At 38.3% G+C, this 26,588-nt stretch overlaps 2 pseudogenes; both read left to right on the top strand.

Moving 5' to 3' along the window:
* Window positions 1-9,999: 9,999 nt before the first annotated feature.
* Window positions 10,000-14,066, top strand: LOC100733802 (RNA-binding protein EWS-like; annotated as a pseudogene).
* A 2,791-nt stretch (window positions 14,067-16,857) lies between these two features.
* Window positions 16,858-17,826, top strand: LOC100734080 (carboxypeptidase M-like; annotated as a pseudogene).
* Window positions 17,827-26,588: the final 8,762 nt, after the last annotated feature.

The raw sequence follows: 26,588 nt of genomic DNA, 5'->3' as shown, positions 1-26,588 counted from the left end.
AAGGACAATAAATAGGAAAAGACTTCAAATTATCAGTATTTGTGCATTGCATAATTCTTTAAACAGAAATGCCCAAAAAAGTGTTTCCAGATAACATAAGCAAATTCAAACAAGTGGCAGGATACAGTCAACAAGCGTCAATAGCATTTCTGTATACCAATAATGAATCCACTGAGAAAAAAATTAGGAAGTAAATTCTATTCATGATAGTTTTCAAAAAATTAAAGGCCTAGGAATCAAGCAAAGAAAGGAGGTTAAAGAGCTCTATGATAAATGCAAAATCATTTTGAAGGTAGAAAATTAAGAATTTGTTAGCAAACGGAAAAACACTCTTTCTTCATGGATTGGAACTACTATATAAAAATGCCATATTACCAAAAGCAACTTATAAATTGAATTCAATCCCTATTTAGCTACAATATTTGCCACAGTACAGAAAAAGAATTCTGTATTTCCTATGAGATTAAAAAAGACCCAGGATATGCAAAGCAACCCCAAGCAAAAAGAGCAACTCAGAAGGTCTCACAGTATTGGACTTCAAACTGCTCTACAAAGACACAGTAACAAAAGCAATATACTGGTACAAAAACAGAATCATAAAAGAGTGGAATAGAATACATGTTACAGACATGAATTCATGTACCTCTATGGTCCTCTGATTTTTTACAATTGGGCAAAAAATGCATGGTAGAGAAAAGACAGCTTCTTTAACGAACGGTTCTCTGAAAACTGCATATTTATATGCAAAAACTGAAAGAGATCCTTCTAACTCCATACTGCAATTAAATCCACATAGATGAAAGACATAGTTATAAAATGAGAAACACTAAATGTGTTTGAACGTCATATCAGGAAAACACTTGAAGCCAAAGGTAAAGACAAAGACTTCCCATATCAGACTCTGACAGCACAGGAAATAATATCAAGAATCAACAAATGGGACTGTCTCAAATTAAAACCATAACACAAGAAACAACAGATTGAAGAGATGATGTATTATTCAACTTTCTGGTTGCTTAAAAACAACACCTGACACCCAGAAACTAAAAAATGAGAGAATTGTTTGTGTCACAACTTGTAGTGAGTGCTGTCCATGGTTCATGACTGCACGTCAGAAATGGTGTGAAAAAAAGTATAGCATTGAGTTTCAAAAATGGCGGCTTGCTAGGGGATTGGGTGGAGAGTCTCTCTGGAAAAATCGTATTAGATGCTAGAATATGACAACATGGAGAGAGCCAGACAAATCGATAAAGATTCTTTTTAACCAAGACAGCATTGCTGGAGGATTTAAGGTTGTGCTGAGACTGTGATGGCTGATAACGGGAGTCTGCAAATCCCGTGCCTTCAATGCAGCAAACTGACCAGTGGACCCAAGAGGAAAAGTGTATTGGCTTTTGGTGACTGCTGGAAATTGAGACTCGGGACCCTGCGAAGCAGTCAGGGCTGCCCGGCTGCGCCAGAGGAGATTGAGAAGCTCCGGAGTTCCGAAGCTGGGCACCATGCAGTTTTCTGACTGTTCTGTGCTGTGTCGGGAACTCAGTGAAGGCAAGCGGCATAGTGTGCAGTAGACTCAAGAGGAAGACCTGCACTGAGTCCTGGTGAGTACTGGGGACTGGGTCCCGTGGCTGCTGTGGCTGGCTGGAAGACATCTTGAAATTGGGCAGAGCCCACCCCCACAGTGACATCAATAACATGAAGACTCTGGCGGAAGACATCTTGGAGTTGGGCAGAGCACGTGGCTCAGTGACATCAGACAGTCACCCCTGTCGTAGAGAGGCCTGGTGGAGGACATCTTGAAAGTGGGCAGAGCCCGGCGCTGTATTGGCATCAGCGGCATAGAGAGAACTAGTGGAAGACATCTTGGAATTGGGCAGACCTGCAGCCACAGGGACATTACATAGTCACTCCTGGCACAGAGAGGTCTGGAAGAGGACAGCTGGGAATTGGGCAGAGCCCTGTGCCACGGTGACATTAGCCAGCTGCTTCTGGCACAGAGAGAACTGGCAGGACCTGCTGGAGCTGAACCAAGCCTTTGGCTGGGACCCAGTAAGCAGATACAAAATAGTCATGATTCTGTGACACCCAAAAAGTACAGCCTAATTTGCAGATTGACTGGCACAGAGGCTGGAGGCTAGCCTGCACTGTCCCTGCATCCCTGCCTACTCCAGATAACAGCAAATTGGGGAGGACAGCAAAAAACTCAAGTCAACACACTTCTGAAAGGCCCTAAGCAATATGGAGAGGGCCACAGACTCCCAGAACACTCCAGTCTGAAGGAAACCAGAAACATGACAAGAGATAGAAATAAAAAAAATCTCCAGCTGCCCAACATGAGAAAATAAGACCAGGAGAAGTAAACACTGAAGAGAACAAGCACAGTAACCATCCAATAATGGACACAGCATCAGCCAAAATAAAAAAAATACCTCTATGATCTCATAGATGAATTTAAAACAGTACTCCTGATCCAAGTGAGGCAAGATATAGAGAGATTAATTAAAGAAATGACAAGCCCTGCCCAAGGGAACACAGATGGAAGAACTGAGGAAATCAGAAAAGAAAGAGAAACTTCTGAAGAAGAGTTTAAACATAGCTTAGAATACATGAAACAGATCCAAAGAGATTTCCAGGAAACTACAAACTCCATTAAACACTGGCAAAATGCCTTGACAGAAACTAAAGCCAGCCTTTTGAAACTTGAAGAGAGATTTAACATATATGATTGTGAAAGAAAAGACCTCTTAAAAATAACAAGGAACCAGAAAGAAACAATTCAAAGGCTAGAAGATGACAAAAGGATACATAACTTAAAAATAAAGAATGTGAGTGAGAAAGCAGGAGCAACCAAAAATGAAATACAAAGAATATTCACAGATTTATTAAAGCAAAATTTCCCAGGTATAGCAAAAAGAAATGATATCCAGATAAGAGAGGCATACAGAGCACCAGCTACCTACAACCAAAACAGATCTACACCCAGACATACAATAATCAAGATTCCAGAAATCCACAAAAAGAACAGAATATTAAAAGCAGCCAGAGAAAAAAAGCAGATTACCTACAATGGGAAAATTATCAAAATAACAACAGACTTATCAACACAAACTCTTAAATCAAGAAGGGAATGGGGAGAAATATTCCAAGTCCTGAAAGAAAATAATATGCAACCAAAACACATATACCCATCAAAACTCTCTCTCAAAATTAATGGAGAAATAAGATGCTTCCAAGACAAGGAGGAACTGTGGGAGTTCGTGGCCACCAACCCAACCCTACAGAGAGTGCTGAAGGACATTTCAGAGAAAGAGAAGGAGGGATACCAGCATTCCAGCAACAGTGGCAGAGAGGCCTCAATGAATGGGGCAGACAGTGGAATGAGGGAGTAAGGTGGACAAATTATAGCAGTAAAGTGGAATAGCAGACATGAGGCAGAGACGGTGAGCTATAGGCTTTAGTATAGATAGCTTTGATATACTATAAAAAAAGGCAGAGGTCATTGTTAATAGTGTATCAGGATTTAAAAGTCACACTAGTCTTGTCACCCTGTTTAGTTTGAATTTAATTTGTTCTGGTCTGTCCACTCATATTAGATTTGAGGTCACAGACATCTTACCTACACATAGCAGGTTATACCATGGTAACTATCCTTAATTTCCTATTAACTTGAGCTGAAATCCTGTACTACTTATATTGTCTTACTATGACTGATCTTATTTGAATCCGGTTCATAAGACTGTGGTTTTGCCTTGGCTGATTTTATTTGAATTTGATATGCTTGATAGTATCAACCCTAAAAGTAGAGGCAGCTACTCTGAAGATGACATGATGTAAAAGGTATCCATGCCAGTATTAATTATTAACAGCTCTCAAGTCCTACAATGTTTTCAAAGTTGTGTTATTATAAAAATAGCTAGGTAATACTATGTTCAACTATATTAAGCCCGATGATGTGGACAAGACTATGGAAAATAACAAGAGAAAGCATAGTAACTACGGTAGATCACCTAATATTGTGGTCTTATGTGTCTTTTTCACTGCATGTTTTTCTAGGAATTTTTTTGCTGTCTTGTTATGATTTATTTTCCCCTATAATACAGAGAGGATAGATAGATATACATATAGAAATTCACGCATGAGAAGATTCTTTTAAAAAACTATTTACCGGAACAGATTATATAATGCAATATGTAATGAACAAATACTCTGAAGAAGAAGAGACACTAAGAAACCCAATGCTAATTTTGTAGCATTAGGATATAAAATCTAGCAATACTATTATTCACTGTTCAGAGTGATATTAGTCTAGTCTCTTAAGTTCAAAATCAGTATATGTAAAGATAAGGACAGCTACTATGAAGAGAATGAGAAATGCGATGGTAGTTATTATTGTCTTCCCCAATGTCAGATCTCGAAGACCTAAAAAACCTTCATCATCCTGTAGTGACTTGATTAGTTCTATAATATGCAGTATGTATTTAATGTGTGTGAAGATGGGGACAACTATTTGGAAGAAACTAGAGACAATTAGATAGACAGTGAAGATCTCCAGTGGACTTGCTTTGAAATCTGTATTTCTTTAAATTGTTTCTTTAAAACTGTTTTGTTCTGATTTGATTTGTTTAATCTTACCCACTTTAAGATATAAAACGAGGACTGATAACCATATTACTAAATTCTTGTTAGATCATTGAGCAGAACTGTTGGCAGTGTCACTATTTGAATGTCATTTTACATACATTAATTTTGTAACCTGAACAGCTATTTCTAAGATGACAATATGTAACCTATCAACTAGCGATTTCTTACCATTTATTTTTCTGTCATTCTGTATTATTTCTACCCTTTTTTTTATCTCCATGTATTTTTTTTTGTTTGTTTCTTTCTCTTTAAATAAAAAAAGAAAAAAAAGGTATAGCACCATGTCTGGGCTGCTGCCAGTGGGGGGGACAGGCAGATCCCAGTCTTTCCCTGTAAGTCGGCACCATTCAGAGACTGCAAGGAGAGACAACAAGGATTCACCAGGAAGCAAGCCCTTCCTGTGAACCCCAGGCATGGGCCACCTCCAGTGGGGGGACAGCCAGACCCCAGCCCCTTCCAGAGAATGGGCTAGCAAATGAGAAAAGCCAACCCTCACCCCACCCCATGCCAATAAAGCAGCAGGCTGATCTGGAGACACACAAGCTGTGACATGCAATTTGATGCTTGTGGTGATTTGTTGTTTCACTGACCTTGCAGGTCTATGACCAGTGGTCAGATCATCTATTCGGAGGATACTCAGTGTGACATGTAGGTGCATTCTCCGACTGAGGTTGGTAGGCGTTGTTAATTCTCTGTTATCTCGTTCTGAATTCCTGTATCATTTTCATTGCTTTGTTGGGTTGGGTTTTGTTTTGATTTGTTTGATTTTATTGTATGCAATGGCATGAACAGCTGTTTCAAAGATAACAAGCCATATTATGGTAGCCATTTTGGATTTACTTTTGTCTTGTTTTGAAGTCCTTTATTGCATTCATTGTTTTGTTTTTATTCGTTCTATTCTGTTCTATTTGATTTTTTACTATGTCTGAAGGTATCTGCAGCTCTTTTGAAGACAGCAGAGGCATTTTGGTAACTATTTTTGATTTTGTAGAGTTTTGAAGTCCTGTGTCACTTACACTGGTGTGCTTTGATTTCTTTTATTCTGTTTTATTTCCCTTGGCTTTATCCTCTTTTATAAAAAAGGTATGGCAGAAAAAAGTTGTTCCCCCACCACCCTTAGCCAGGGAGAAGAGTAAGGGAAAGGGAGAACAAGGGAGACAGGAGGAAAAGGCAAAATGAGGGAGGGAGAGGAGAGAGAGAGAGAGACAGAGAAAGACAGAGAGACAGAGACAGAGATAGAGAGAGAGACAGAGAGACAGAGACAGAGAGAGAGCGCGCTCCAGGGAGCACACCCTCAAAAGGCAGAACCTTCCAACCCAGATCCACCTCCTAATTAGCTCTAAGCTCATCCATCAATCAAACCACTGGTGTGTATTGTACCCTCATGGTCGGGTTGCCTTCCAAAGACCTCACTTCTGAACATGCAACTTTTGCGGGTCATTCTAGAAATAATCCATGACATCAAATACTTGAATGTTAGAAAAATCTGGTGACACTAATAGAGGCTTTTAAAACCTAGACTACATAAAGAACTTGAAAATTAACCCCTAAGAAACAAAGAACCCCACAAACGTAGGTAAATGGACTGAATATGCATTTAGGAAACAAACTACTAATGACTTGCAATTATGTGAAGAAAATGTTCAACATCTCTAGCCATCAGAGAAATTAAAATCAGAGCTACTTTCAGATTCCACCTAACTGCAGTCCGGATGGCCGTCACTAGAAATACAAAGCACAATGAATACTGGAAGGGTGGGGCTGATGGCAACCTGCCCACCTTGCTGGTGGGAATGTAAACTTTTGCTGCATGTTTTCTCTTATACAATAAACTTTAAAAAATACATACATACATGAGAGATGACAGGAAACCAGGTGATAGACTTTTGAGAAGGGGAAGAGAGACAAGGGGGGGCGGGATAAAGTGAGGAAATGGTATCTCCAAAACCAAATGGTATCATCTGGTATATTCCCAAAAAAAATGAAAATCAGCATACTATGGAGATATCTATATATTCACATTTATTGAGGCAAAATTGATAGTAAATAAACTGTGGAAAACTCCCAGTTGCCTGTCAACTGACAAATGGAAAAAGAAAATAATAATCAAGTACAGGTATCTATATCATTATTTTCACAGATAGATAGATGGTCTGCCAAAAAATGTGGATACATACTCAGGTACTCATCTTACTAATAAATGTCTGGAAGCTAACGGCTACCACTCTGAGCACCTCATTTAATTGTAGAGGTCAAGGATAACTTGTACTAATTTCATGATATCTCAATAAATTAGTATTAATATGTTTATGCAAGTTTTTCTTTTCCATGTGTATACTTTTTTGGCAGACTTAACATACACACAATGGAAAAGAAAAGTTGGTCATTTTCAGGAAAATGGATGGAACTGGAGACACAGTATTACGTGAAGTAAGTCAGACTCAGACAGATGTGTATCACAAGATTTCTCCCAAATGTGGACCCTACAGAAAAGCAAAGCACAAATCATGAGAGCCCAAGGGGACTACCAGATAATAGAAAGAAAATAACAGGAAAGAAAAGAAAAGGGCCAGTTGGGTACTCAGAGACAGGAAGTGATCAAAGCATATTATATGACATATACCAGCCAGACCCACTGTTGTGTACAATGTTATTTTTTTAAAGTGAATTTATTCTGATAAAACACCAAAGTGGACACCCAAAAATCTAGATGGCTTCACCAAAAAAACCCATTTGTGGAGAATTATATATGTTAGAATTCCAAAGTTCATTCCTCCATAGAAGATGGAAAATAAGGGTCAGTTGGATGCTTTGTAATTATTGATAATGTAATCTGATGAAAAATATGCTGATGCTTTTGATACTTTTACGTCTGAGATCTTAAAGTTGCCAGGTGTGAAACAAGAGAGAACATCATTGGCTCATTTCTGGAAGGATCTCGTTTACATATTAGTTCTCATTTATCAGGCAATTGTAGATTCATAATTCAAATATGTGCCCTCTTTACACACTCATTCAGGAAATTTCTGTTTTGTGGGAAATTGAGAATCAAAGAATTCAGAGCTCTTAGGGTTTTTACATGAGAGCTGTGAAATTTGCCCTACGATCTCACTGTCTGAACCTCAAAATTACTACTAGCTTGGAAGGTCTTAATTGTGGGAAGACTAAAGGAAAAAGACCCAAGGGAAAACACCCCTTTCTTAATGCTCAGTGTGTCTCAGCGTTCTCTGCTGTTTCTCACCAAAACCTTAGTCTTGGCATGAATTTACATCCTTACTTTATCATATCTTTCATGTGTACTTCAATAAGCTATTTTAGGCCTGAAAAATCTCCCAAGGTGCATTTATAAACTGCAGTGGAAAGTAGCAGCACTTTCTATCGATGCCACTGAAGAAACTGAAGAAAGTCACTGAAGAAACTGTTTGTCACTGTGGACGTTTCTCACTGTGAAGAAGGAACAGATGATGTTGGCTATGGCACAGGTGGTCACACTTCTGAAACCAAAGCTACCACCATCCTTTGGTGCCAACGTCTAAGACTCAGCTTCCTTAAAAATATATATTCCGCAAGTCAACCAGAGCAGGTGAAGAAGTTAGCATCTGTGTCTTTAAAAGGCAATAGAGATGATACTTTCATGAATCATCCAGCTCTCTCCATAATTCATTGAAAATGTTTGTTATTCTCTTTCAAATGCCCTTCAAATGCCCTTCAAATGAATGGGACTTGCTTTATTAATTCCATTCCTTTCACCACCGCCACCACCAAGAACCACAGAACCATAGAACCACAGAACCGTAGAACCATAGCACCATAGAACCATCTCCATGTTTCTTCTTCCTCTACATGAATGTAAGAAAAAGAAGGTCTCAAAGCCAGAATTTTCTATAATTCAGAAATACTACAGGCCAGAAAAAGACACCTACTTTCTTTCTTTGCTTTTGAATTGTTGTACAAAAACAAAATCCATCACCAAAATTATGAGAGTGATCATCAGGAAAAATATTCTTGGCATATAGCATTTAAAACAGAAGATTGTAAATTTACAGGAGTTCAGACTAATCTTTCTTCTAAAATAAAAGTAGAAAAGGTTTATTGGAGAATAGGAATATCTCAGAGAGAGAGAGAGGAGGAGTCCTCAGTGAGTTTCCACCAACGCCCATTGTCAGGAGTAATTTATGAGACAAAGTCACAATGTGCATACAGTGTGGGTCAAATTGTACTCAACTAATAAGGAGTACAAGTTGTCTTAGTTAACTTTCTCACTGCTCAGACAAAATACCTGACACCCAAAGTTAAAGGAGAAAAGCTTTATTTGTTGTGTAGTTTGTAGAAGGATCAGTCCACAGACAGCTGTCTCTAGGGCAGGGAGGCATAGCAGAGGGGCATTGCAGAAGAGAAATAGTTCACAGCAAGCAAGCAGGTGAGAGCTTATGAGCCCTCTTCTTTCCCTCACATTCTATGGAGGCTGCCTGTCCTAGGGGGGTGTAGCATTCACACCCTCCTAGCCAGAACTATGGCAAGCCAATCAGTGGACTGATTTATTAATCACATACCTTTGATCCCAGCACCACAAACAATAGATCCCATCCCCTCTGAAAAGTGACCCCAATGATTGATGAGGTTTTGGAGGAACATCCAAACATAAACCATAACACAAATACAGCCGCTAGCTAGTACTGTATTGAACCAACAGGGAAGCAGGGCACATACCAAGGGTTTAGAGCTGACATCATTAACCTTGGCTTATCTATGACTTCTCAAACAGGAACATTTTGGAGAAGGAATGGGTCCAGTGTTCTGGTCACTCACCTCGCTACCTGATGTTTATCTGCACTTAATAGACTGTGATATACTAATTATAGTATATGTTTAATTTTCCACTCATACGTTAGGGTAGGATGCCAGTGTGACTTTATCTGAGGTTTTGCTTGCTTTAGATGTAGTGACAACCATGTTTGAGTGTGTTCCACATTGACTTTCTCAAGGGCCTCTCCCTGGGTCACTGCCTTTTAATTTCTACCTAACTTAGCTCCCTATAATTTTCCTCCCTCGGAAGGGCTGTCCCTAACTATAGATAGAGGTGAATGGGTGAAGTTTCAATCTAGCTGCTTCAAGCTGAGAAGGATCTATGTAGAGGAGACCACAATCGGGGGCTTCTCCAGAGAGTTAATGTAGTGGACCCTGGATAGAAGTCATGCTTCAGTTAATTAGATATTAACTGACTTTCAAAATCTAGTGGATCAGTAAAGGAGTCTGGCACATTTGTCATTGGTTCCAGCTGCATGATCACTTGGAATTTGGCAGCTTCTCAGTGAAAGTAAACAAATTTTTCCAAGAGATTAAAGCACGTAGAATCAAAGCATGAGCACTAGAATGGAAAGGCAGATTGGGGAAAAGCCACCTCCCAGCACTGCTGGTAAGGAACCGGAATCTCAATTTTAATGAGCTGGCTCCTAGATCTCCTACTAATGCAAGTTACCATAAGGCTGATATTTATCATTTTAAGATTTTATTTCGACTGGTGGGAATTACTTATCTAAAGATAGGAAGTTTTGGAAAGCGAGAGGGTAACAGACCTTGAGAGAACAAGGAGGAAAGAGAAAATGGCATCCATGGGTTACAGTACTACAGCCAGGCTACGGCCAGCAGCGTTACAGTGTTTACAACGTCAAGCCAACTCGAGGATGTGCACAGACCACCCCGGCATATGGGGAACAAAGCTATGGAACCTATGGACAGCCTACTGATGTCAGCTATAGCCAGGCTCAGACACTGCCACCTATCGGTAGTCTTCATATACAACTTCTTATGTACAGCCTCCCACTGAGTCTGCTACTCCAGCTGCCCCCCAGGTGTATAACCAGCCTGTCCAGGGTTACAGCAGTGGTGCTTGTGATGCCACCACTGCTACAGTCACCACCACCCAGGCCTCTTACGCATCTCAGTCTTCATAGGGCACTCAGTCTGCTTACCCCAGTCCGTGGGCAGCAGCCAGCAGCTACTGTACCTGCAAGACCACAGGATGGTAACAAGTCTACTGAAACTACTCAGCCTCAGTCTAGCACAGGGGGGTTATAAACAGCCCAGCCTAGGGTATGGACAGAGAACTACAGTTATCCTCAGGTGCCTGGACGCTACCTGATGCAGTCAGTCATCGCCCCTCCATGCTATTGGCTTCAATGGGGATTCACCAAAAAGATGCTGGGAAAACCCACCTTCTGCCTTTAACAGTGGCCAGCTGTTAGCTGGTAGAATAACCACCATGTGACACCATGTGTCAAAATTCTATAAGGGATAGTTAGAAGCCTGAGCAAGATAATTTCCGAGTGCTCTATAAATTTACAATAAAGGTTTTAAAGTTCACAACTTGAAAGTTTGGAGAGCCTCCTTATTCTAAATGTGTTGCTCTGGGGAATAGCTCCTTCCATTGTCATGTGGAAGTTGGTTCTCCTCCCTGTGTCTCAGGTTCAGTCTCTGGAAGAGATCATGGCCCAGAACACTAAGCCAGGACATGGATTTTATGTGTGTTCTCCTGGATGGGCACAATTCAGATGTCTCATCTAAGCCAGAGATGTGCTATGTGTCCTTCATCTAAGACGACTTCTTATCTTTGGCATTAGCCTATGCTTATTTTTTTTCTTTCTTTCTTTCTTTTTTTTTTTTTTTTTTGTCTTTTTCCTTTTTATCAGTACTGGCGATCGAACTCATGACTGCTTGCTGTAAAGGCAGGTGCTTATGCCGCTGAGCTAAATCCCCAGCCCCTATGCTTATTTTCTGTGGGCTTAATTTAGGAGGAAAGATTGGAACAATCAAGTTCTTCCTGATTTTACATGCTTTTATAAGGAAAATACAGAGTGAGGAAGCGAAAGAAGCCAAAGAAAATACAGAAGCAGACCAGGCTTGACCTTTCCTCTAGAGTACAGTGGGGGATCAGAGCCAGTCTGTCTCAGTGAAACCTGTCCCCCAAGTCTTAGAGACTGGCGACCCACCTAGTGCCACTTAAATGGTGGAAGGAGTCCCAGTTTTATTATAGGCTTGTATGTTTTCTAAGTCTGAGCTAGACTTTATTTAAGAGAACCAATTTACTGAGGTTTTACATTAAAGGTCTGTTAGGGGTGTTTTAATATTACTCTCTCGAGTGCTACTGTCTAAATACAGTCAAGCAAGGAGTACCAATAAAATCTAGCAACTAATTTAAATTTAACATGTACAAGCACAAAATAATAAAAATCTACCATTAAAGAAATATCATGAGCTTATAATTTTCCCTTATTTTAGCTTAAATTTATCATCATTTTAGCAAAACTATATGAGACAAAGGAATTATAAAAAATGGGGAAACATAAAACAAAATTTGAAGTATAAAAATTTGTTACCTAAACAAGTCAAAGTCCAGAGTCTATGAAACAAAAGTGGACTCTTATCTCCATCCAATGGTCTCAGTGGAAGACCTCTAAATGATACAGGGGAATGAAACTCCCAACCTGCTGTATGTCCAGCATGAGTTCATATTCCTTAAAATTGAAGAATGAATTTTAGGGATAAGGTTAAGAGCAGAATATATTTATTGAGAGAAAGAAAGCTTCTTTCTGAGGGACAGAAGTGGTCCTGAGCAGGTTGCCAAAGACTCTGCCTTTTTTTAGGATCTTTTATAGAGTAAAATCATGAGGTGAGACAGGTTCAAGACAAAAAGAGACCTCATGAAGTGAGCATAAGGTGGGACAGAACTATGGTTAACCAATAAGATTAATTGTCCAGGTAAAAATGATTAAACTGGGAACAAATGGGGAAGTGAGTCCCACATAAAGCAAGTATTCTTATGAGAAGTGACTTTTCATAGAGGGTTGGGATGGTAACTCCTGACATCCTCAAGGTGATAGAGAACTATTCAGAATACCAATCTTTAGGATGGGTGTGCTTGATCTTTTATTTTAAGCTTGACCCACAGCAAGACATGTCTTTCTCCCTCACAGTTGCAAGCTATCTGGGCTTCTGCACTGAAAGGTCCTTCGGAGATCTAGTTCTGTCTCATTGCCTATAATATTTCTAACTATCTCAGCTGCGTATAACACTCTCCTTCTATGCAGCTGACTGGTTATGAGCAGAACAGTTACTCTCAGCAGAACACCTATAGGCAGCCGAGCAGCTATGAACAGCAGAGTAGCTATGGTCAGCAAAGCAGGTAAGGGCAGCAGCCTCCCACTGGTTATCATCCCCAGATTGGATCCTACAACCAGGCTCCAAGTCAATGTAGCCAACAGGGCAGCATCTACGGGCAGCAGAGTTCATTCCAACAGGGCCACCCCAGTAGCATGGGTGTTTATGGGCAGGAGTCTGCAGGATTTTCTGGAGCAGAAGAGAACCAGAGCATGAGTGTCCTGATAACTGGGGCAGGGGAAGACGGGGATTTGATCATGGAGGCATGAGTGGAGGTGGGCAGAAGGAGGACGCGGTGGAAAGGGCAGCATTGGAGAGCGGGGTGGCTTCAATAAGCCTGGTGGACCCATGGATGAAGGACCAGATTTTGATCTAGGCTCTCCCATAGATCGTGATGAAGACTCTGTGAATTATGTACAATGATTAAATGACAATGTAACACTCGATAATCTGGCAGACTTTTTAAAGCAATGTGGGATTGTTAAGGTTATCAAGAGAACTGGGTAACTCATGGATCCACATCTATCTGGACAAGGAAACAGGAAAGCCCAAAGGTGATCCATGGTATTCTGTGAAGATTCACTGACTTCCAAGGCTGCTGTGGAGTGGTTTGATGAGAAAGATTTTCAAGAAAGCAAACTTACAGTCTCCCTTGCTCAGAAGAAGCCTCCAATGAACAGCATGCAAGGTGGCATGCCACCACCACTCCATGGAAGTGCAGGTGGTCCAGGAGATCCTGGGAGGCCCGTGGGTCACATGGGAGGCCATGGAGGAGACAGAGGAGGCTTCCCTCCAAGAGGTCCCTGGGGTTCCCGAGGAAACCCTTCTGGAGGAGGAAACATCCAACATCAAGCTGGAGATTAGCAGTGTCCCAGTCCAGGTTATGGAAGCCAGAACTTCACTTGGAGAACAAAATGCAATCAGGGTAAGGGCCCAAACCCTAAAGGCTTCCTCCCACCACCCTCCCCGCCCCCAGGTAATAATCATGGCAGAGGTGGCCCTGGTGGCATGCAGGGAGGAATAGGTGGCCTCATGCACCATGGTAGCTTTGGCAGAGATAGAGGTGGCCGTGGTGGAGGCAAAGGTGGCTTCCGTGGTGGCTGTGGCATGGACCAAGGTGGCTTTGTCAGAGGAAGACGAGGTGGTCCAGGGAGGTCCCCTGGACTTTTGACAGCACAAATTGAAGGAAGAAGAAGTGGACGTGGAGGACCTGGAAAATGGATAAAGATGAGCACTGTCAGGAATATAGAGACCCCGCAGAGCTGCACTGAATACTAGATTTATTTTTTAAACCAGAAAATGTTTTAAATTTATAATTCCACAGTTGTAATGTTGGCCACAACATTATGATTATTTCTTATCTTTACTTTAGTAATTTTCACCATTTGTGACAAAAACAAGTGTGATTAAAACAAGTTAAGTGGTAGTGGACTGGCTTTTTTTCCTTCTTTTAAAGATGGTTGTTTACGATCTAACAATAGGAATCCTTGTGAGGATGCTCAGTTATCATTGTGGAGAACCAAGAGGGCCTCTCATTGTAACAATGTTCATGGCTGTGATGTGCTTTTTAAAAAACAAAAATTCCAAATGTGTATTTAAAAAAGACAACAAGTTTTATTTATTAGTATACAAGTCCCTCTAGTTTTAACTATCAGAAGTTGGAAAATTCTGCAATTCTGACAATTTTAGCTAAAGAATTTAAAGACTTGTTGATCAGTTATAGATATTACTGCAGCTTTTTAGTGTCAGTGAACTGTAATAGTGGGTGTAGTTGGAAACGGTCAGCAGTGGTCAGTCACTGGAGTCTCCTTCCTATATCTAGCCTTTATTACTATAGTATTATTCTTAAATATCTTTTGGTTATAATTTTCTGCCAGTGAAATAAAGTAAGACTTCTATTAACCAATATTAACCTCTTTCTATGTATCAATGTCAGGTAAAGCTCTTCAGGCATTACTTTGGAACCATATATAAAGGCTCTTGGCTTCGCCATCAGTGTCCCCCACCAGGGTGGGTCATAGTCTTGTTTGATCATGTAGCTTCCTGTGAAAGCACGGGAGACTTTTCTCTCTCACTGGTGACCCTCTCTCTTGATGCATTGGTTGTGCATTGGTTGACTTCTGTCTTCTGGGAGTGCAACGATCTGTCTGCTCAGGAGGTTAGATGACTCATCAAAGTCATATAGTCTTACAGAGCAAATCCCCTCATATTCTGGTCCTTGTTGACTTTGCAGGGCCAGGGCCAATACTGTCTTCTTAGCTCAGTTATCTTTCTAGCTCTGATCTTCAAATCTCAGTTGTTGAACACCTAGAAGAAAAAATTGGTTACACTAGTATTATAGTGGGAGCAGTAGGATTAATTTTGTCTTATTTAGCTATAGAGCTGCTTGAAATACATAGAATGACCAATGAACTATCATTTCTTTACCAAGTATTGTTGTCTTAGAAGTTGAATCCCTGCAGAATATTAGCAGATAACAATTACACAGTTTTACAGAGAAAATGTGAGATGAAGGGTAATGTAACAATTCAGTATGACACTCATGGTGACATTGTATCTCTGAAACACATTTAAACCTAAGTAAGAAGTATAAAGTATAACTAACTATAACTAAGTATAACTAACAATAACTATAACTAAAGTGTAACTTCTTACTTACCTTTATCTAATTACAAAAACTAAATGACATAAAAAACTTTAACTTAATTTGTTATCTTTTAACAGAGTGTCACTTAAGAAAACTATATCCACCTATAAATGTACTTTATAGCTTACCAATGTCTAACTTTTAATTTTTAGAATGGCATTTCCTGGACTACATAGTGTTTAGGTATCACTGTTATAACACAATTATACAAAAATCATATGAACATAAACCTGAACACATATCTGCATAATCTGGCTGACTGCATAATCTCTTCCTGGATTGGCATGCACATTTAATCACAAATAGCCAGAATACAAGTGAAAGAGCCAGATGCTTGAGCCTAAAAAGGTTTATTACCATAAATGACATTAGCCACAAGCCATCAGTTTGACAAGATTTTTTTTCAGCTTTGTTTCTTTGAAGGCCTGTACACTTGGGAAACACAAATACACCATGAGGTTAGCAGTAATCGGTAACATAGTTACATAGAAATCTTTTTTTTTTTAATCAGTACTGGGGATCAAACTCATGACCACCAGCTTACAAGGCAGGTGCTTATGCCACCGAGCTAAATCCCCTGCCCCTTTACTTTCTACTCTTAAGACAAATTTCAGATTCCTTTAATAGATTTTACAAGGTATAACCATAGTAATAAGAATTAAGGGCATCTTTACAGCTCTGAGAAATTTAGGAAACAGTGCTAATGGCCACAAATAGACTTATTATTCATCATGCAAGTGTATCTCATTTATACAAAAACAAAATGTTTTGGTTAGTCAAAACTAACATTGTAGATCAAGCTCTAATGTCAGGACCAGATTTAGTGAAATGTCAAATGTTGATAATTTTATATGCTTAACATCCAAATATATTGTATAAAAGAGAGCAACTATTAGTTACTTTTGTGTATATTAAACTTACATAGCTCTAACTTCATAAACTTTAGACTCATAGCATAGCTTGTTTTTGAATGTATACATACATATGTGTCCAACTATGCAAGTTACACAATAAAGGAAGAAAATAGGTGTTCATTTAACTTATCATGAACTGATTATTTTACATGTTAGCACTCAAATAATCTTTAACTCTTAAAGTTTACTGTTTAGTAACCAAAAGCCTAACAATGAGAACACAAGAAACTTATTTTAGTAAAATATAGAACTTTTTGCTTTTAAATCTAGTTCTGTAAGTTTCACCAAGAGAATTTCAATGTTAAGAAAACTTTATTGCTTTAGAAATAGAAAGCTTTAGTTTTAATTATACTCAATGGGAATCTAATAATTCATTTAGATGACTCATGAGAACCAAATCATAATATTTACACATGAAATTTCTTGTACCCCGGCAGGCAGCCTTGTGCTCACAGAGAAGTGTGCCTGAGCTTGAACAAGGACTTCACGTGCCTGTGTCCAATGCTTCTGCTGCCTTTGGTAGCAGTGCTAGATTACAAATACCACCACCAGGAAGGGATGGAAGTGTTTTTGAAGAGCATTGCCCAAAACTACAGTTCTATCATTTACATAGTATCAGGGAGTCTGTAAAAAGTAGAAAGCTGTGGGTCCTTTGTTGTGTGTCAGTTTCTCAAGGAGCATAGAGCTGGGATTCCAGCTGGGATTCAACTGCATGGCAAACACACATGAAGATGAGACTGTCAGGTGGGAACTGCCACTCCATCTAATTCACTATCTCATAGCCAGGCATGGGAAAGATCTTGAAAACACAAATCTAATCAACAGTACCCAGATACACATTATGCGTTCAATGAACCCAGATGGATTTGAAGCTGTGTGGTAGCCTGACTGTTACTACAGGAATGTAAGGAAAAATTATAATGAGTATGATCTGAATAGAAATTTCCCTGATGCTTTTGAATATAATAAGAATGTATCGAGACAGCCTGAAAATTTGGCCATGAAGTGGCTGAAATCAGAGATGTTTGTCCTCTCTACAAAGCTAAGTGGTGGCCCCCTGGTGCCCAGTTACCCATTTGGTAACCGTGATCCTGCAACTGGAACATCACACTCATGAAGTTTAGCTCCTGGTGCTGAAGTTTTTCAACATCTTGCACATTCCTGTGCTTCAAGAAACCCCAACATGGCAAAACCAGATCAGTGTAAAAACAAAATGAACTTTCCCAATGGAGTTACACATGGATGCTCTTGGTGGAATGCAAGATTGCAACTACATCTGGGCCCAATGTTTTGAAATTACACTGGAGCCGCCAAGCTGTAAATAACCTCATGAGGAGAAGCTTCCATATTTTTGGAATGATAACAAGGTCTTGTTGATTGAATATATAAAACAGGTGCACTTAGGTATAAGTGGTGAAGTTTATTCTGATGAATAAAAATCCATTACCCAATGTCCCACTGCCCCACTAGATAAACCTACCTGGGTGTGACCTGTTGATACTTCACACTCATCACATTCCAAATGAGCTTGATTTTTCCTCAAGAGCAGTTTTAGTGTTGTGTTCTCTATCTCAGTTATTGGTACCACCACACTAGAAATCTGAGAATCCTCCCCAGTACTTCCTCTTTCTTCTTGATCACATGTTTATTAGTCACTAAAGATTAGTTATACATAGTAATTCTAGCCTCTCCTCTCCATGGTATTAGCACTGCAGTTCATGGCCTCTGATTTCACCTGCACCATAATTTAACTGTATTCTAGCTCCCAGCCACCTCCTTCCTCCACACAGCCTTGGGTGCTACTTAAAAGTCAACAACAAGTCAAGAACAAATTGCTTCTATTTTTTATTGCTAAACACATAATATGCTTTTCATGTTCCTAGTGTCTGGAATGCCATTCTGATTCATTCCATCTTTCTCCCACTGTTCCATTAAAAGTCCAGATATCAACTTCAGCCAGAAGCCTTCACCACCACCATCCCATTCAACTCCATTCCACTTCCTCCCAGGCATTTAGCTTCAAAGCCTTTTCTCTTTTCTCTTGGGATAAACCGGTTCTCTTTCTTACTGGATTCACAACACTGTGATAAAACTATCTACTACATGTGTGCCTCCCCAGGACAGTGTGAATGCTCTGAGGCCAGCACCTACTTGTTTGAAATTTTCATTTTTATGTCCTCAGAGTCTAACAAAGCAGGGTTTCAGAGGACAACCTGCTACTCATAGACCCTTTCAGAGAGTGCAGGGCCTTTTATGCAGGCAAGGCTTATGCTTTGGTGATCTGCTGCTCACTAGTATCCCTGGCAGAAGTATGTTTCCATATATCAAAAAAATTCCAAATGCAGTGCTTGTAATTCCATTTGTCATAAAGTTTGCAGTAAAATAGCGTTACCTGGAAATACAAGCTACCTTTCTTCATCAGAAAAGAAATATTTCACCATCAGTATTCATCTGAAGCAACCATTGTCTAATGTGAGAATTAAGCTATCCTAAATATTGTGGAAGGATGAAGGAGAGGGGAACGATGAAACAGAAAAAGTGATGGCCGTTCTTGTAGGCAGATCGCTAAGTGCTGTGCGTCATTAAGAGGAGTGAGCTGGCTTGGTTCTTACTTAACTTGTATCTGAAAATGAAGTCACACTTCTTGGCACATGGAAACAGCTTGAGAACACACAAAGGACAGGAGATATGCTGGGTTTTAGGTGCCACGTGTGTGCCGAACTTATTCTACATACACAAATCATACATATTGTTATCAATAGTATTTTAGCTTTTAACTACTTATAAAATCTGGTAATATCTTGAATCTTTTGATCATTTTAATTTAAATAAGCAGTAATTTATTATAGAATTGAAAGTATGTGCTAATATAATCATACAGAAAATTATCTTGGTATATTAAAAGTATAAAAAATATGAAAATTCTTGCTATAATAGACAAATGGCAATAGACACTGTTTTTATAAAATCAGTTTTTAAATATTATCTCCATTTGACAACAAACTGAATGCTAACAATTTTAAAGACATTTGCTATAAATATAAATATGCTAACAATTTTAAAGACATTTGTATTTTTATCTTGTTAATTCAGAATTAACCTTCTGAACACAAGTATTTGGGCTGTATCATGAGTGTCCATTTACTGATGAACAAATTAAAATAGAACACATCCCTGAAAACTGACACACAGAAACATATGCAGCAACCTAGTCATGTATAATTTTTATTCTATCAAATTTTAAGGCTTTTATTTGTAAGTTCTATGAATGTCTTGAACTATCAGTCTGAACCTGTAACTGTTTTACAAAACTTATACAACTGATTTTTCATGGAAATCTCAAAAAGAACCAAATAAATGGAAAAAAATCATTGAGCTAAAAAATATACATTTTTCCTAAAGCAGCTGCAGGTGCTTTAATAACTTATTAAAACACATTAAACAGAAAGATGAACAAACATAAACAAGATGATTGCATTTAAATCACAGTATATGGTCAGATGTATTTGGCCAAGTTGATCTGCAATAACTCTTTTACTATTTTTAGGTTTGTAATTTTAAATAGGCTAGTCAGAACTTTTCTTATAGGTCATCAATTAACAGAAATCTTATGTAATAAGAAGCAGAAAAGAAAAAATCCCTTTTATATCTGTGAAAGAAAAGACAATTTTTAAGACAGGCTCTAGCTGATAGTTTATCTGATTGGAATAGCCAGCTATACAGGCTTCTCATTGCTGGTCTGATAGCCACAGAGATTAAGAATACACTCCACAGGAATAAGGGAATTCAACATTGAGTTTCCCATCTATAAAACAGCAAAGAGACAAGAAGACAGCCCTTTCAACCCTCTTGTTTTTTGTAATCCCTGAGCTTACTCTGCTCCACAGCAAGTGGCTGCTCCCTGGGGAATGAGCAGAAGACAGTTTGGGCCAGACTAGCCAGTGCTCATGCTCTCATTTCCAACACTAGAGTATGTTGGTTTCCAAAATTACAAGCTATGCCTGATGCCTGCTATGACCACTGTGTTTAAAAAGGGAAGGATGGCCCACAAAAAATAAATGGTCAAGAGACCTGAAAGACTGCGTGTTTTCTCCTGCTGGTTCTGTCATTTGCAAGAGAAAACCCTGCCTAGGCACTGGGTCAGCCAAAATCCTCACATGTGTCTTTCTGGATGAACATGAATTCTAACTACTTTCTAATCCGTGAGTAGGGGTTATGTAATCTTTAAAAGAATGCCTATAGATGAACACTCATTTTGTAGGGTTCAGGAGTTTCCAGCTGAAAAAGAAACAAAATTTTCATGACTGAAAAGAGAAGCCTATTACAATTTACCGACAATGATAGCAAACCTCCAGAACAGAGGTTAACTGCCAAAACCTGTCCCCAGTCTCATTCAGACTTTTTAACAGAATTTTACATTGCCGTGAAATAACAAATGATAGTTTGGAAATTTCAAACAAACAAATAAAAACATAATTTGTCTTTCAGCACACAATTTGAGAAACATTGTACCAGGGCTATTTGATGAGTGTATGTCACTAGTGAGCCTTAAAAGTGACATGTTATTGGCACAAGCTTTGGGTATCCAGCTTAGAAATAAATATGAAGTTGAATTTCAATATTGCAGACTTGGAGAAACAGTCACATGACAAAATGGGGAAAAGGCAAAGCAAATCCTTCTCAGGAGAAAAATGAGCCACATCCCATCTCCCTAGAGACTGAACAAGCTTCCCCTGGGTATTAGACTTCCTGTTCAAGCTCAATAAAATGCCTCAAACACCCACCAGGTCTATGTGTGGTGTTCACCAGCAGTATGTCCCTTATTTGGAATGATTGTGAGACTTCGGGTTTTCAGAAAAAAAGTCTATCCTCACAGGAGAGTGAGCCACTGCGGATATTTTTATACAATGACATCAAGGATCTTTGCTGTTTAGAATAAAGATTTCTGTTCCCAAGAATCTGCAGTATCGTATGAAAAAAGGAACAGAAATTTCAAAGAATTTCTCACAAACATCCTATTAGTAGATCCCAGAGAAATGCATGTTCATCTACTGTGTAATTCTATTTTAGCTGACAAATAATTTTACATATTTAAAGGTTACAGCACGATATTTCAGTACATCTACACTGTAGAATGATTAAGCAGGCTTTGATATGTATATACATATGTATTACATACAACTGTGTAAGTGCTCATTACTATGAACTGTCATCATGGTGCTGTGGAATAGAGCATCAGTTCATTAATGCTTTTTCACTATATGTGTTTGTAGTACATAATGGTTATAGTCACCGTGGGAAACTGGTGATGGGGAGATGTACATACCGTATCGTAATTCTTTTTATACCTCCTTTCTCTCCATTCCCCTTCCTCAGATTCCTCGCTCCATCTTCTTATTTGTAAAAGTTCTATTTCCTATTATTCTAGTATCTTTAATTTTGTTCTTTAATTTACTTATCCTTTGGATCTCATGAGACAAAGCATGCAGTATTAAAACTTCTGTGTCTGATTTATTTCACCTACCATTATGGTCTCAAAGTGCACAAATGATCCCATTTTACCCTTCTTTATGACAGAGTAACATTCTATTGCATATAAATACCACGTTTATCCATTTATCTTTTGGTGCACATATAAGATACTTCTAAGATTTAGCTGTTATAAATGGTGCTGCTCTATGATGGGTTCTGCCCATTTGAAGGGATGCCAGGCTCAGCGTGGGCTTACCCAACATGGTTCTGGATACCAATTCAATACTGACTTCTGAGGCATTCTTCCAAGCCAAAATTGAACTTCCCATTTTTTTGCACAACTGCCAACATTCCCACAATCAACTGTTAATACTTCATTCTGTCTTCCCCTTCAAACTTTGGATAAAGGTCTATCTTTTGCATGCAAAGGGTCTTGCACTGTACTGTAGCTCTCTCATACCTATAATAAAAGGCTTTTTCTTGCTTTCTTTTCTTTGCTCTTCCTTTTCTGTCATGCCACAGAAAAATCTATCACTATAAACATGGATATGCATGCATCACTGTAATATGTTGCCTTAAACACTTTCACAAAGACACCTTGAAGCAGAATACTGCATCTAATAGAATTGCTAGTGTTAGGTTTTTGAGGAATCCCCATACTGATTTTCAAAGTGGTTGTACTAGTTTACATTTCCATAAATACTGTAGAAGGATTCCTTTCCCCTTGCAGCCTCCCAACATTTGTTATTATTTGGTTTCCTGAAGGATAGCCATTCTTTCTGGAGTGAGATAGAATCTCAGTGTTGTTCCGGTGTGCATTACATTTTTCATATATTTATTGTCCATTTGTACTTCTGAGAAATGTCTATTCACTTCAGCTGCTCATTTTTTTGATTCAGTTATTTATTTTAGGGGTCTAATATTTTGAGTTCTTTGTATGTTCTAGACATTATTCCTCTGACCCGAAGTACCTGGAGAAAATTTTTCCTATTCTTATAGGTTGTCTCTATCCTGTTGGTTGTTTCCTTTGTCACGCAGAAGCTTTTTAATTTGAAATAATCCCATTTGTTGATGCTTGATGTTATTTCTTGTATAACTGGAGTTCTGTTAAACACAAAAAGTCCTTGCTTATGCCTCTGCATCAAGAGTTTAAGCTATTTTATCTTCCAGTAGATAGCTTGTTTTAATATTAGATGTTTAATACATTTTTATTTTATTTTAGTACATGGTGACAGATACAGGTTTAGATTCAATCTCTTTGTTAAATGGGCTATCTTTTCTTCAGCAAAGTTTTCTACTCTTTGTTAAAGATCAGGTGACTGAATACCTAGAATTGTTTCTGCATCCTCTACTCTGTTCCATTGATCCACATGTCATTGCCCCCTTACCATATTGTTTTTGTTACTATTACTTTGCAACATAACTCGAACTATGCCTAAGAAGACCACCAGATGTGACGTAAAGTAGGAAACCAGGAAGACCTTTTATATTTGTGGTTTTAAATATATGTATATCTTTACATTACAGTTTATATTTTTAATTTACATGAAGAATATTATGGTAAAGATCAATCATTACCTTTTTCACTTAATGCTTTTTAAAGAACATTTGATATTGTACATGAACCTTGAGTTGCTTCAGTGTTGGGGAGTTTCTTTCGGTAATGTCCACTACATTTTCCAGTCATTTCGTGGAATTGTGATGCCTCCTACTCTGTTCTTGCTGTCCAGGACTGTTTTGCTATGTTGGGTTGTTTTGGTTCCACAGGAATTTTAGAATTGTTTTCTCTTAACAATTCTAGTTCTGTGAGGAATCCTATTGGTATTTTGATTGGAATTATATTAAATGTTTATCAGTTTTGAAGGTATGATTATTTTGACTATATTGATTCTGCCTATCCAAGAACAGGCTATTTTTCCATTTTCTGACTTCCTCTTTGAGCTTATTTTTCAGAATAGTATATGTTCATTTTACAGGTTTGCACTGCCTTTGTTAGATGAGTTCCTAAATATTGAATTTTTCCTGTTTTTACATTGTGAATGATGCTGCTTTCCCAAATTCTTTCTTAGTGGGCTCATTACTGAACACCAGATCTTTTCCTTCCTGTTCAGCTATACAAGTGAAGCTTTGCAGTCACAATTGCACAATTTTTACTGCTCCTTTAAATCTACACCCCAAGACAATAAACCAAGGGACAGTGAATACAGACTGATGAAAATGAAAGTGCTCATAGAAAGCAACTAGCAAATTTTACACAACTACAAGAGCCAGTTAAGAATTACGAGTACTTTTCTTACTGCCCAGGAGTGAAGGCCACTATAACAGATAAGAAAAATTACGGGGAATCTGCCCTTCACTGTCTCTAATCTCGCCTCTGGTCAAGGAGAAAGGGGAGAAATCAAAAGGAACTAGAAAGACCATGTCTCTGCCAAGGTCTGCTCTTAAGTACGAGAAAGAACAAAGAGGGAAAGATCAAAAGAACACTATGGAAAGTTAAAAAGAAGTAACAGTGACAGCCTCCCTCCCTAACCCAGACAGGTCTGTTCTGAATATGATATTGGATGAAGATAAAATATTTTCCTGAGAACCAACCAGCAAAATTGCCCAGGGCTCCACAGGGTGTAGGCATGGAGATTATCAACTAAAATGTGCCGTGCTTGGGAAGAGGAAGAATGATGTGAAAAATCCCTCTCTACAGCTGACACAATTACTTTGACTTGTTTCTTATGTGGCATTGTCTGGATGAAAAGTGTATTAATATACAGCAGACATCAGTGTGATCTGGAATTTTTCTGGGAAGTTTTATAGAGAGATGGGTCCTGACTTGGGGACTGTGGAGTTCAGATTGGCACAGGAGCGTCTGCCTAAGGTGGGCTGCCAGACATGTCATGAAGCCAGAAAACCAGGAAGACCTTTTCTATTTTTTGTTTTAACTGTGTATATCTTTACACTATGATTTATATTTTTATTTTATAGTGTGACTAGTGTGATAAAGATTAATCATTACTCTTCACTTAGCAACTTTTAAAGAACATGTAACATTGTATGTGAACTCTGAGTTGCTTCCAACTGTTGTGGAGGGTCTCCTAGTATGCATCCATTATATTTTTAACAATTTCCTAAGTAACACATATTAAAATCTAGTTCCTTATAACTACACAACACACAGAGATCATCAATTGAATAAAATACTGTACATGATTCTTTAAAGACCTTACTGACAAATCCTCTTTAATGTCCTGTAGCTCAACTGCTTGGAATTAGGACCTATGTGGACAGAATTTAAAGTAAAACAAAGAAATAAAATAGTGCAATACTGCTTTCAAATACGACCATATTAATTATTTGTAGACTTATCCACAGTGCAGCAAACTTATGTTAAAACTATGGTCTACGTTATGATCCAGTTGCAATTCACCTAAGCATGGTAGGATGCTTTAACTTTAGAAAATATATTAAGAAACTAATATGTTAAGTAAGAGTAATATTAAAGTTGCAAGTTTTTAAAAATCACTTGACTATTTCAATGAACCTAGAAAAGTTTTTGACAGTAATTTATGTTAATGAGAAAAGCACTTTAGCAAACTTTTCTACAATCTAATGTAAAGCAGTCAATCAAGCAAATATATTCAAATTTTAAAAGCAAATATCATATTCACCTAAATATATAATTGGACTCCATATATTCTATCAAATGTGATAAAATGTACAAAGTAATAATGGAAGCCACACGATTCCAAAACGGCCACCTCCCATCATCCTTGTTCTAGTATGCATTGGTACAACAACTGTGTTCCTGTATATCACCACTGAGAGCTTATTTAGATAAAACAATTAAAACACTACATATAATGACTATACTACACAGACATATACACATAGATACATAGATAAGTGTCTTGACAAATCAGAAAAAAATCAAAGAAAAGACCTGGACAATTTTTCAGCTTTCATTGATAAGAATAACACTGAACAAATTATTTTCTGGAGAAGAACTTTCTCAATTCAATACAACCATATATACCATATATACTATATACTATATACTATATACTATATACTATATACTATATACTATATACGCAATGTGTATAGCATACATTTATATTTCCAAAAACTGCAGAATTTATCACCCTTTCAGAAACACTAGAAAAGTTGAATAATTATATTTTAGTCTGTTGGAAGCCTCAAAGCACTAACAGACCACTATGCCCCAGGGAAAGAGAAGGACAAAGAGTGAGCAGGGAAAGGGAGACAAGGAGCGTGTGCAGCACCCTGGTGCCTCCCCTGCCACACCGAGGGGCCAGCAAGAGCATGTGCACTCATGCACCAAAAGTATCCCCCGAAACGGAAGTAAAATCTGAGGGGAAAATACAATTTTTAGAATCTAACTAGCAGATTTATAATTACAGTATTTTGAAGAAAAATACAGAATTGAAATGTCCCAAATGACACTACAAAAACGTCAGGGAAAAAAAAAGGGAGATAGTGCACCATTTAAATGAGTAAGGATTATATAAACTATAGTCATTTCATGTTACACGTTACTTCTAATTATTTCTAGAATTAAAATATCTGACAAGACTAACAACGAAATAGGAGAAACTTAAAAGTAGTTGCAGCATAGTTTTGTAAAGTGTTTCATTTCCTGAATTAAGTGTCATTTTGTATTAGATGTTATTAGGTCAAAGATGTGTATTTGAATTTATAAAACACAGTAGGAAGTACTAAGCAAGCTTCTGTGACTATACGCTAAATGA

Source organism: Cavia porcellus, unplaced genomic scaffold, assembly GCF_034190915.1.
Source record: "Cavia porcellus strain 051 isolate PalLab524CR breed Dunkin Hartley unplaced genomic scaffold, mCavPor4.1 scaffold_9, whole genome shotgun sequence".
NCBI lineage: Eukaryota > Metazoa > Chordata > Mammalia > Rodentia > Caviidae > Cavia > Cavia porcellus.
The sequence above is the reverse complement of the archived record's forward strand: the minus strand, read 5'-3'. Positions and strand labels throughout refer to the sequence as shown.